Here is a 14,495-nt window from a genome sequence, read left to right on the forward strand (position 1 = left end):
CATTTTCATAAATTAAATAACATGTTACCAATCCTAGGAAATGTCACTAACATAAAACTAAAAAGCATGCAACTAATGGGAGTGACCACTCAAGGCCACCATAAGACAATTAATCTATTAAGACAAGGATTAATGGGGAAAAAATCTACAAAGGGCAAAGGAAAACCTATTTTAACTTTATTTTTTTATTAGGTGCAAGTTGAACATCTCAAGATATAATGGAGAGTAGAATTAATTTTATTGCATTAAGAAAACCCAAGCACATTTTATAACTTAGCAGGGAAGAGATGTATAATAACCATCTCAGCAACACAACGCATGGCATTAAGTTACTTTTTTATATATAATTTAAACTTATATCATAACATCACAAATTTAGCATGAATGGATGTTTAAAATTCATTTTTATAAAAAGAAAATATAATTTTTGTTATAAAAAAAAACCAAAAACTAAATATATTTTTTTAGAAAATAAAAAAATAATAAACTTAATATATATTAAAAAAGAAAACTAAACTTAAGCAAATAATTTATTTATTTTTTTAATTTAAAATCTTTTTTATAATTTTTTTAAACACTCCCTTCCATTTTAAGAAGCAAAAATAATAATAGAAATAAGGACGGACCAAAAATATTCCTTTCCTTGGTAAGTGTTTCCCACCATTCATTCCACTCACTCGAGTTATTTCACAAAACAGAGATAAGTATTATTTCACACTCTTTTGGCAAAGCCTATTGAGCTTCTCTTATGATATATCTATTCCTTTATGGAGTCCTTGATATATTGATCAACTTTTGATTCCTTGGAGATTAATTAGAGCAAAGAAAACATGGGTACTCTTAATTCCAAGTTCAATGCCTCTAATGGTGGACATGAGGCAAGGGAGGGGTTTCTGTCATGGTCATAGCTCCAATTTCATTGTATCTGATGGTGGACGAGGCAAGGGAGGGGGTTGTGGTTATGGTTGTGGTCGTGGAGTTTTTTCTTTTACATTATATTTAGGAAGTTCACAGAAATTTGAATGGAATCATTGTTGTTATTAGGTATAATGGATTAAGTGTGATAATGGATAAAATGAAGTAATTATTTGTGAACATTTGTTCTTGAACGGACATTTTGATCCATTTTATTATAGAGAAAAGTACATGCATTAAAAACAACTCAATATTTCATGTGACATTCATATTATATGCAAATTATTGTTCATTAAAAACAATTTACTTTTTCATGTGACATTCTCTTTTTGTTAAAATTTATTCTATTTCTAATCTATATTACAATTGTAATTTGAAATAAAGCTTCCAGTAAATATTAATTTACCAATTGTGCATGGAAATCATAAGAAACATTCACAATATAATATGAAGAACAAATGGGTACCTACTTCATATGAATTAAAAAATGCTTCTACTACTTAATGTGAATTACAAGTGTAATATTAGTTGGATCTCCAATATATCTTAACCCATATTTTCATTTCATTTTTAGTACTATTAAATGTTATTATCTCCTACCTCATGTTATTGTTAGCAATGTAATAAAAATATGCATTTTTCTATAGACTTAGTACTAACATGTAATATTGATTTTTTTCCCAGAACGCTACAGGTAATGACCACGAAGATGATGATATAGACTATGTTTAGATTACATCATATACCTGAGATGATGATGATGAGGATGGTGATGGCAGTGGTGATGATTACATGGATGATATTATCATGATGGTCAGGATGATGATCATGGAAATGATCATGAGGATGAGCTTGACTATGATTTTCGTGGTGCTAGCTAGCCATGCGTTATTTTTTATATTTAGTTGGATGTCTTAATATGGTAATCATACATTTCAATTTTAGTTGATTTGAATAATGATGATGATACTATCTGTACTATCTTGTTACCTTATGAATATGTTGAAAAATGTTAACAGTTTTTTTATGAAGAATTATTGTGTATGATGAGATTCCTATTTTTTTATGGATGTTGTGAATTTACCTTAGCATAATGATATCTATGAAACATTTTTATTTGGTAATCATACATTAACTTTTAGTTGATTTGATTAAATATGATGATGATATTATCATTTTTATCTTGTTATTTTATGTATATATTGAAAATTATCAACATTATTTTGATGGAGAATTATTATGTATGATGATATTACTATCATTTGATGGATGTTGTGAATTTTCCTTAGAATAATGGTGTTCATGAAATATTTTGATATGATAATCACACATTTGAATTTTAGTTGATTTGATTAAAGATGATGAGGATATTATTATTATTATCTTGTTACTTTATATATGTGTTGAAACATGTCAATGTTTTTTGATGGGGAATGATTATGTATGATGATATTACTATTTTTGGATGTAATGTTGTGAATTTACCTTGGAATAATGATATCTGCGATAAGTGTTGATTTAGTAGTGATATATGTATATTGAAAATTGTCAATGATTTTTTGATGGAGAATTGTTATATATGATGATACTGCTATATTTTTTATGAATGTTGTCAATTACCCTTAAATTTCTTTACAAATACTAAGTTATCAATTTGAATTGTGATATCTTATTAAATGTGTTATACATGAAAATACCTCCTCATCATCTTGGAGGAGAATACTATGTTGTTGGTTGAAATACCCCTTTCTCCTAAACTATATAAGACTATAATACAAGTTATGTACCATGAGGACCACGTTATCCTAGTCTATAACAAGTTGTCCCCTTCATCTAACTTTTTTTACCAAAATTATCACATTAGAGAAATTTTCAACTCAAAAATCACCACCTAAGAAAAAATTAAGAAACTAATAATATAATGCCATGTAGACAAATTTTTAATATATCATTTTTATTATTCTTTTACCAAAATTACCCAAAGAAATGTCACATTTATCAAAATAATGGTATATGTATTTCATATTTAAATTAATATATTAGCACAAGATTTAATAAAATTTAAATTAAAAAATAAATTAAAATTAAAAAAGAAAATTCAAAATTTAAAGGAAATTTAAATTTAAATTACCCAAATAAACCTCACTTTTATTAAAAATAACTGTCTACATGTATTTTATATTGAAATTAATTTATTACCACAAGATTTAAGAAAATTTAAACTTAAAAGGAAAATTTAAAATATAAATTAAAGTTAAATTTAAATTTAAGTTACTCAAATAAATGCACTTTTATCAAAATAACCATATATTTATATTTCATATTTAAATTAATTTATCAATACAAGATTTAATATAATTTAAATTGAATTTAGGATTTAGGATTTTACATTTAAATTTATTTACTTAGCACACCATGATTTACCCTTCATTGAAAATATTATCTATATTCTAACTTTTTTAGATTAAGATATCAATTTTATTTTTAATATTTAATATAGTTTTGGGTCACTTGGTCACCATTCACAATTAAATTAGGTAAGTTATATTACTAAAAAAAATCCAGTGCCTAGTCACACCTGTATGTCTTTTAAATTTTAAAGGATTTTGATTGGCTTACACATTATGACATGGAAATTCAATGTTAACATTTTAAAATGAAAATTCCGCTAATGCTAAGTCACAAGGAAAAAATCTCAAGCTAACTAGAATTTGACACTCTTGTTCACTTTCAGAAACTCAAATGGCAGAATGTGATCTCTTTATCCTCATCTTTAGATTTTTCCTAAAAAATAAAAGCATACAATAGTGGGAAAGAGCCATAAAGCATGGGGAAGCTTTTTCCTAAGCACAAAAGCATCTAAAAAGTGGAAAATGCCATTTTTATATGAGGAAACATTATTCACCCAAAAGAGTTTGCCAAAATTGAACTAATGAGGAATTTGAGAAATCTTCATAGCCTTCACTTTCCTATATATTGGAGGCTTGGGGAAAGGATGGGAATTCATGTATTGTCACGCTGCTGAGATCTACCTTGAGAGGGAGTGTTTTGGAGCTAGGAGTTGAGGGAGGTGTTGTTGCCCGATGGTTGTAACTTTCCTCCAACTCCTTTATTAATATAGATGAGTGGTTCTTCCTTCCATATGCTACTATTCATTCTTTACTTATCCTATTTAACTAATAAATGTATGGGATTTTGGTTTATATTTATTTATTCCGTAATATTTATATGTTTATGATAGTTTCAATTATCAAGATATTATGTTCTGAAGTTTTCTTTGTTCTTTCTCTTGTGTGTAGAACCAAGATTTGGAGCTAGGTAGGAGGACTTCCCAGCTACACTAAAAACTCCAACAAGACCTACATGCGAGGACTCACATGAATTCATTCTCCTTTTCTTAATCTATACTCTGCATCTTGATCTACTAAGAATCCTAAGCCTTAGAACAACCTTTCTCTTAATCAATCTATCCTAGGTTTCTAAGATAAACTAAGAGGGTTTTATATTCATCTAACTATGCATTAAATCCTACAACAAAATGATATTTAGAAACTATAATATATTTCACTATGTAATAAAATTAGTGAAATGGAAATAAAAGTAAAACTCTAAACAAGAAGCCAAAAGTGGATGTAACCATCGATGTAAAATTGGGAGTAGAATTGGATGTTAAACTAGCCATCAAAACAAGATGCAAATAATGACACAAAAGGGTTTTAAGCTAGAATTAAAAAATGGTGCAAAACTAGACACAAAGAAGGGAACAAAATATGGCATACAAAAAGATACCAAATTTGGTGCAAACAAGGATGCAAAAATGGACACCAAAATGAGGATGCAAAGAATGGTGTAAAATTGAGATGCAAAATTGGGTGCAAAAAGGATGTAAGAAAATACACAAAACAAGATGAAAATGGGACAAAAAAGGGGTGAAACTAAGGATGCCAAAAATGATGCATAACTAAATGAAAATTCAAACTAAAATCTAGGTGCAAAATGAGATGCAAGTGTAGACACAAAATGTGGCAGAAAAAATGATGAAAAGTTGGATGCCAAAATGGATGCAAAATTAGACACCAAAAAGGATGCAAAATTGGACATAAAAAATGGTGAAAATTTGGACAAAAAAGTAGAAAAAATGGTGTGAAAATGGGCATAAAAATGGCTCAAATTTAGATGCAACATTGGATGCAAAATGAGGTGCAACAAATGATTCAAAACTTGATGCAAAAACAAATGCAAATGTAGACCAAAAAAATGGCTCAAAATTGAACGTAACATTAGACACAAAATGAGATTCAAAGGTGGACGCAAGATATGATTTAGCATAGGGTGAAAATTTAGATGCTCAAAAGGATGCAAAATTGGATGCAAGAAATGTTGTTAAAAATGATGCTAAACTGGATGCAACAAATGATGAAAAGTTAGGTGAAAAATAAGATGCAGAAAAGGGAGACAAATGAAACAAAAAAGTGGATGAAAAAAATGGTGCAAAAATGGATGAAAATTTTGGCACTAAATCAGATTCAACATACAGTGCAAAATTAGATGCAAAAAATGGTGTAAAAAAAGGTAGAAAAAATGGCGCAAAAATAGATGTAAAAATAAGTACAAAATTAGAAGCAAAAAATGGCATAAGACTAGATGCAAAAGCTAGCACAAACTGGATGCAAAAAAAAGGCACTAAATCAAATGCAAAAGATTGTGTAAAACTTGATACAAATTACAACCCAAAAATAGAAGCAAAGAATTGCACAAAACATGAAGCAAAAAATGATGCAAAAATAGATGCAAAAAATGGCACAAAACTAGAAGCAAAACCTGTTGTAAAACCAAATGCAAATCTTGGTGCAAACTATGATGCAAAAAATGATGCAGAATTTGGCATAAAAAAAGATGCAAAATTTGGTGCAAAAAAGGACGCTTAAAAATTGTATAATAGAACCAGATTTATTGCTAGGCCACTCATCCCAATGGAAAGAAAAATACACTAAAATCTGGTGCTAAATCTAGCGTAAATTGCTTGTTTTGTTGTAGTGCTTGTTGACAGAGCATTTGAACACATTTAATATGGTGGTAAGTTAGTTAGCATCTATTGATATTAAAATTTCAGATGAAGATAAGTGCATCAGTTTGTTGTTTTCTCTACCAGATTCATGGGATGGTCTGGTTATTTCAATAGGTAGCAATGCAACTTCCTTGTAGTTTGATGAAATAGTCTCAGTCTTGCTGATGGAGGAGATTAGATGGAAAAATATGGAGATTCAGAATGGTGATGCCTTGTTTGTAAGAGGACAGTCTCAGAATAGAAACAAAAATAAGTCATCGAGTGGGAGATCTAAATCTCTAGGAAAACCTGTAAAGTTGGTGTGCTGGAAATGCAGAAAGGAAGGGAACTACAAAAGGGACTATAAATCTAAAGTTCCTGACAAAGGAAAGGGATCTGATGATCCTCCTTCTGCAGAGTCGAAAACCACCTCAGATGAAGTTGGGGATGTGTACTTGGCTTCTTCAAGTACACATGTAGATCACGAGGCATGGTTGATTGACTCAGGTGCATCCTTTCACTTCACTCCCCATAGAGAGTGGTTCTGCGAGTATGAGAAATATGATGGTGGTGATGTCTTCTTGGGGGATGACAGGAAGGCTAGAATCATCGGTTGGAGAAAAGTAAAGTTGAAGTTGCAAGGTGGAATGGTTAGAACACTTCTGGGTGTTCTACATATTCCTGCATTGGCCAGAAATATGATTTCTGTAAGCAAGCTGGATGATGCAGGTGTAAAAACAGTGTTTGAGAAGGATCCCTACAAAATGGTTCAGGGAGCACTGGTATTGATGCGGGGAGTTCGGATTGGAACTCTGTACACGCTACAAGGTAGCACTGTTATTGATGGGTGCAATAGTTCTATGGTTCCTAAAAGTAGAGCAAAAAATCTAGTGGTCTCTGGAGAGAAGACCATGCTGTGGAATCAAAGGCTTGGACATATTGGAGAGAAGGGCCTTCGAATACTTCATGGTAAAGGTGTGGTAGAAGGTATGATTAATAACTCTCTAGATTTTTATTTCTATGAAAATTGTGTATACGGGAAGCCGAATCGGGTGAGTTTCCCCTATGGTGGTAAGAGGGTGAAACATATATTAGAGCTTGTGTATAGTGATGTGTTTGGACCTATGAAGGTTCCATCACTAGGTAAGTCTGTGTACTATGTATCATTTATATATGACATCTCAAGGAATACATGGACATATTTCCTTAAGAAGAAATCTGAAGTCTTTGACAGGTTTAAAGAATTTAAGGCTCTAGTGGAAAGCCAGACAGAGAAGAAGATAAAGGTGCTGAGGACAAATAATGGTGGAGAGTTTTTCTGTAAGGAATTTGAAGAATTCTGCAAGAAGTGTGGTATAGCACATCAGAAGACTACTCCATATACACGTCAGCAAAATGGAGTTGCAGAAAGAATGAACAAGATGTTGATGGAAAGGAAAAGAAGCATGCTCAGGGGTGCCATGTTAGGACAGGAATTCTGGGCAGAGACAGTGGATACTGCATGTTACCTGGTCAACAGGTGACCTTCATCAGCATTGGAGGATAAGACTCCACAAGAGGTATGGATTGGTAAGAAACCCTCTCATTCACATCTGAGGGTATTTGGATGTGATGCATATGTACATATTCCAAAGGAGAAACGAACCAAGTTGGATAGTAAATCTAAAAAGTGCATCTTTATTGGGTATAGGGATGGTTTAAAGGGTTAAAAGCTTTCGAACCCAGTCACATAGAAGGTTGTGTACAACTGAGATGTGGTGTTTAGAGAGGTAAAATATGTTATTAAACATGAAGTCCAACCAAAGGAACCTGAAAAGATAGAGTTTGATCTAAAGGAGGAAGAATCAGACTCTACGGTAGAGGAGGAATCAGAAGATGAAGAGCCACAAAATCCGGCTATGAGAAGATCAGTTCGAGGAAGAAGGCAACCAGAAAGGTATAGTCCATCTGCTTTTTGTTCAAATTTTGCTTTGTCTATTACTGATGATGATCCAAGAACTTGAAGGAAGCAGTGGATTCACTGGATGGAAAACTCTGGAAAGAGGCCATGGTTGATGAAATGGCATTTTTGCACAAAAATGAGGCTTGGGATCTCGTGGAGTTGCTGGCTAGAAGGAAACCCATTGGCAGCAAATGGGTGTTCAAAAAGAAGACAAATGCAAAAGGAAAAGTGGAGAAATACAAAGCTCGATTGGTAGCAAAGGGGTATTCCCAGGTGTTGGGAATTGATTTTGGTGATATTTTTAATCCTGTTGCCATGGTAACTTCTATTAGATTACTTTTATCTGTTGCTGTTGCTTTTGATTTTGAGGTAGAATAGATGAATGTGAAGAAAACATTTCTTCATGGGGATCTGGAAGAGGAGATCTACATGAAGCAACCTGAAGGCTTTGCGGTGAAGGGTAAGAAATAACTGGTATGCAAGTTAAAGAAGTCTCTGTATGGATTAAAACAGTCACCAAGGATGTTGTATCAGAAATTTGACACATTTATATAGGGACTTGGCTTCACCAAAAGCAAAGTAGATCACTGTGTGTATTTTAAATTAATTGGTGACCAGGTTATTTATCTGGTCTTGTATGTGGATGATATGTTGATGATTGGAAATGACAAAGAAATTATACAGGATTTGAAGACCCAATTGTCCTCCAAATTCGACATGAGAGATCTTGGTGCTGCAAACTATATTTTGGGCATGAAAATTAAAAGAGATCAAGCAAAGAGGAAGCTCTGGTTAAACAAGAGGAAGTATGTCAAGACAATATTATAGAGGTTTAATATGTAGGATAGTAAACCAGTGAAGGTTCCTATTCCTGTAAGTGTGAGGTTATCTACTGAACAGTGTCCCAAGACACAAGAATAGGAAGAGGACATGTCTCATGTTCCTTATGCAAGTGCAGTCGGTAGCCTAATTTATGCAATGGTCTGTACTAGACCAGACATTGCACATGCAGTGGGAGTATTGAGTAGGTTTATGTCAAAACTAGGGAAGGAGCACTGGATAGTAGTGAAGCGGGTTTTCAGGTATTTGCGTGGCACTAGTGATTATGGTTTGTGCTACCAAGGAAGACCGGGATTAGATAGAGTGTTGGATATTCGTGGCTTTGTTGATTAAGACCGGGCTGGAGATCTGGATTAGAGAAGATCTACAAGTGGGTATGTGTTTAATCTATTTGGAGGTGCAGTCAGTTGGATGAGTAAGAAACAATATTTAGTGGCACTATCAACTACAGAGGTAGAATACATGGCAGCCACTCATGCAAGCAAGGAAGCAGTTTGGTTGGAAGATTGTGTTCAAGTATGGGGTTAGTATAAGAAGCCATAAGCATAGACTGTGACAGCCAAAGTGCAATTTTCTTGGCAAAGAACCCTGCATATCATTCAAAGAAAAAGCACATTGATGTTCAGTATCACTTTGTGAGGGATATGATAGAAGACAAAAAGGTGTTGCTAGTGAAGGTCGACACTTTGAACAATACTGCAGATGCATTGACAAAATTTGTGAGCTCTGAGAAGTTCTCTTGGTGTAGAGAAATAATGGGCATTTCAGGGCTGGAAAAATGACTAAGCTCTCTTGTGGCCCCCTGTGGAAAGAAAACAACAAGTGGGAGAATGTTGGGTTGTGTTATATTCTTTCCACGACTAGCCCACATAGTTAACCGGGTGGTTAGAGGGGGTGCAGAGCACCCCATTTGTTTCACCGATTGTGTAGCGAGGGGGGGTCACTGGGGGTTTGAAGTGTACTCGTAACCCCACTTTATGGGGTTCAGGGTAGCACCCCAGAAAATTTTGATTTTGGACCCTATGTTAGGTTGGGTGGACCCACCTATGGTTTTGTGCATGATTTTCGTAGATGTTTTTGGATGTGATGGTTTTCAGTCCATGGTATTGGATGCTTCGGAATGTATAAATATGTATTATAACATTGAAAGGAACATAATCAAAAATCACGTTGGTCGTCCCGATTTTAGGATCCAGGGGAAAATATCTGTGTATATGTGTTTTATGTGATCTTCTCCCACATTGTTTATTTTCTGTTTTTTAGAATTTGTATGCAAGTAATTTCTATACGGGGTTAAAACCTACACCCTTCACTGCAAATCCTTCAGGTTGCTTCATGTAGATTTCCTCTTCCAGATCCCTGTGAAGAAATGTTGTCTTCAGATCCATATGTTCTACCTCAAAATAAAAAGTAGCAATAAGAGAGAAAAGTAATCTAATAGAAGCTACGTTGGCAACAGGAGAAAAACATCACCAAAATCAATTCCCGGCACCTAGAAATAAGCTTTTGCTACCAACCGAGCTTTGTATTTCTCCACCTTTCCTTTTTCATTTGTCTTCTTCTTGAACACCCACTTGCTGCCAATGGGTTTCCTTCCCGTTGGAAACTTCACCAGATCCCAAGCCTCATTTTTCTGCAAAGATGTCATTCATCAACCATGGCCTCTTTCTAGAGTTTTCCATCCTCTAAATCTACTGCTTCCTTCATAGTTCTGGGATCATCATCAGAAATAGATAAAGAAAAATTTGAACAGAAAGCAGATGTGTAGGTTTTAACCCCGTACAGAAATTACCTACATACGAATTCTAAAACACAGAAAATAAAGAATGCGAGAGCATAACACATAAAATGCATATACACAGAGATTTCCCCCTAGATCCTAAAATTAAGACTACCAGCTTGAGTTTTCATTATGTTCCTTTCAATGTAACAATACATATTTATACATCCTGAAGCATCCAATAACATGGACCAAAAAACCATCGCGTCCAAAACCATGGACCGAAAACCATCGCGTCCAAAAACATGTGCGAAAATCATGGAAAAACCCATAGTTGGGTCTGCCCAACCTAATATAGGGTCCAAAACCAAAAATTCTAGTGTGTTGCCCTGCACCCCATAAAGTGGGGTTACAGGTACCCCTTAAACCCGCTGTAACCCCTCCTTTAATGCCCAGTTAACTACATGGGCTAGTGGAAAGAATATAACACAACCCAACATTCTCCCACTTGTTGTTTTCTTTCCACAAGGGACCATAAGAGAGCTTAGTCATTTATCCAGCCCTACAACACCCATTGTTTCTCTACACCAATAGAACTTCTCAGAGCTCATAGAATTTGTCAATGCATCTGCAGTGTTCTTCAAAGTGTCCACCTTTACCAACAACACCATTTTGTCTTCTATCATATCCCTCACAAATTGATAGTGAACATCATTGTGCTTTGTCTTTGAATGATATGAAAGGTTCTTTGCTAAGAAAATTGCACTTTAGCTATCACAGTCTATCCTTATAGCTTCCTGTACTAACCCCATACTTGAACACAATATCTGCAACCAAACTGCTTCATTGCTTGCATGAGTGGCTGCCATGTATTCAACCTTTGTAGTTGATAGTGCCACTACAGATTGTTTCTTGCTTATCCAACTGACTGCACTTCCAAATAGGTTAAACACATACTCACTTGTAGATTTTCTCTGATCCAGATCTCCAGCCCAGTCTGCATCAACAAAGACATGAATATCCAACACTTTGTTAAATCCTGGTCTTCCTTGGTAGCACAAAACATAATCACTAGTGCCACACAAATACCTGAAAACCTGCTTCACTGTTGTCCAATGCTCCTTCCCTGGTTTTGACACAAACCTACTCAATACTCCCACTGCATGTGCAATGTCTAGTCTAGTACCGACCATTGCATACATCAGGCTACCGACTGGACTTGCATATCGAACAAGAGACATGTCCTCTTCCTCCTATTGTGTCTTGGGACACTGTTTAGTAGATAAATTCACACCTATAGTTATAGGAACCTTCACTAGTTTACTATCCTACATATTAAACCTCTACAATATTGTCTCGACATACTTCCTCTGGTTTAACCAAAGCTTCCTCTTTGTCTGATCTCTTTTAATTTCCATGCCCAAAATATAGTTTGCAGCACCAAGATCTTTCATGTCGAATTTGGAGGACAATTGGGTCTTGAAATCCTGGATAATTTCTTTCTCATTTCCAACCAGCAACATATCATCCACATACAAGACCAGATAAATAACATGGTCACCAATTAATTTAAAAAACACACAGTGATCTGCTTTGCTTCTAGTGAAGCCAAGGCCCCGTATAAATGTATCAAATTTATGATACCACATCCTTGGTGACTGTTTTAACCCATACAAAGACTTCTTTTACTTGCATACTAGCTCTTTCTTACCCTTCACCGCAAAGCCTTCAGGTTGCTTCATCTATATCTCCTCTTCCAAATCCCTGTGAAGAAATGTTGTCTTCACATCCATTTGTTCTACCTCAAAATCAAAATTAGTAGGAATAGATAAAAGTAATCTAATAGAAGTTACCTTGGAAACAGGAGAAAAAATGTCCCCAAAATCAATTCCCATCACTTGGGAATAACCTTTTGCTACCAACCAAGCTTTGAATTTCTCCACTTTTCCTTCTACATTTGTCTTCTTTTTGAACACCCATTTGCTGCCAATGGGTTTCTTTCTAGCCAGCAACTCCACCAGATCCCAACACTCATTTTTGTGAAAAGATGCCATTTCATCAACCATGGCCTCTTTCCAGATTTTTCCATCCTATGAATCCACTACTTCTTTCACAGTTCTGAATCATCATCAGTAATAGACAAAGAAAAAATTGAACATAAAGCAGATGGACTATACCTTTCTGGCTGCCTTCTTTCTCGAACTGATCTTCTCACAGCCAGAGTTTGTGGCTCTTCATCTTCTGGTTCCTCCTCTATTGCGGAGTTTGATTCTTCCTCCTTTAGATCAAACTCTCTCTTCTTAGGTTCCTTTGGTTGGACTTCATGTTTAATAACTTCTTTCACCTCTCTGAACACCACATCTCAACTGTACACAACCTTCATTGTTACTAGGTTCCAAAGCTTAGAACCCTTTAAACCATCCTTATACCCAATAAAGATGCACTTTTCATATTTACTATCCAACTTGCCTCGTTTCTCCTTTGGAACATGTACATATGCATCACATCCAAATACCCTTAGATGTAAAAGAGAGGGTTTCTTACCAGTTCATACCTATTGTGGAGTCTTATCCTCCAACGCTGAAGAAGGTGACCTGTTGACCAGGTAACATGTACTATCCACTGCCTCTGCCCAGAATTCCTATCCTAACCCAGCACCACTGAGCATGCTTCTTGCCCTTTCCATCAATGTCTTGTTCATTCTTTTTGCAACTCCATTTTGTTGAGGTGTATCTGGAATAGTCTTCTGCCGTGATATGCCACACTTTTTACCGAATTCTTCAAATTTCTTGCTGCAAAACCCTTCCCCATTATCTGTCCTCAGCAACTTTATCTTCTTCTCTGTCTAATTTTCCATGAGAGCCTTAAATTATTTGAATGTTAATTTTAGGTATGTTTTATGCTAGAGTAATTTATTTCAATTTCTTTTCCACATTAGCAATCACATCAGCATAAAGTAAACTGCAGATATAACATAAATATAAATCATAGAAGAGAAGCCAAGACAAGAGGACACATGATGTGGCACTAGCCAGGGACAAACCCTAATGTGAGGAAGCCTTGATCAATTCTTCTCTTATGTTCTTCAAAGTTCAGCAGAGAAAGTGAGAGAGATAGTAGATTTACAATAGAAGTCAATCACTTTGTCTTTTGATATCGGCATGAGATCAGTTGAAGACATATTTCTTCAATTGATACTCTAAGGTGACTTGTTCACCTATCATAGTGCTGCATCTCGTATATTTGTTGCACATTAATGTGCGACACCTTGTTGTACTGTCACATGTGTTGAACCTCGATGAATGAGCTGCTCTCATCTTCATGTTGCTCATCATGTTGCATCTTCCATGGTCTTATTCAACATCAAGCTACCCATGCTCATGATCTCATTCATCATTATGCTGCCCATGCTCATATCATCATGCATCATTATGTTGCCCATGCTCATATCATCATGCATCATTATGTTGCCATGCTCATATCATCATGCTACTTATTATGCTTCCCATGATCTCATACATCATGTTACCTTCCTTCGGAGACAGATGCTCCGGCTATTTCGATAGTTCCCGGTAATTCTAGCTTTTCTGGCAATTTTGGCTTTTCCCGTAGTTCCGACAATTTTGGCATTTTCGGCTTTTCCAACTTTTCTGGCTTTTCGAAATTTTCTGGCTTTTCTAGTATTTCTGGCTTTTCCAGCATTTCCAGCTTTTCTGGCAGTTTCGGTAGTTCCTTCTTTTCTGGCTTTTCCATATTTTCTGGCTTTTCCAATATTTCTGGCTTTTCCTGCATTTCTGCCTTTTCTAGCAATTCCAGCATTTCTAGTAGTTCCGGCTTTTCTGGCAGGTTCGGCTTTTTCCGACAGTTCCAACTTTTCTGGCTTTTTCAGAAGTTCCAGCTTTTCTGGCTTTTCTGGCTATTCCGACTTTTCCGGTAGTTCCGACTTTTCCAGCTTTTTTAGCTTTTTTGACAATTCTGGCTTTTCTGGGTTTTCCGGGAGTTTTTGATAGTTCCGGCTTTTCCATCTTTTC

The sequence above is a fragment of the Pinus tabuliformis genome, chromosome X, assembly GCF_031772625.1.
Source record: "Pinus tabuliformis cultivar Carrire ecotype Pingquan chromosome X, CPIR1, whole genome shotgun sequence".
Lineage (NCBI taxonomy): Eukaryota > Viridiplantae > Streptophyta > Pinopsida > Pinales > Pinaceae > Pinus > Pinus tabuliformis.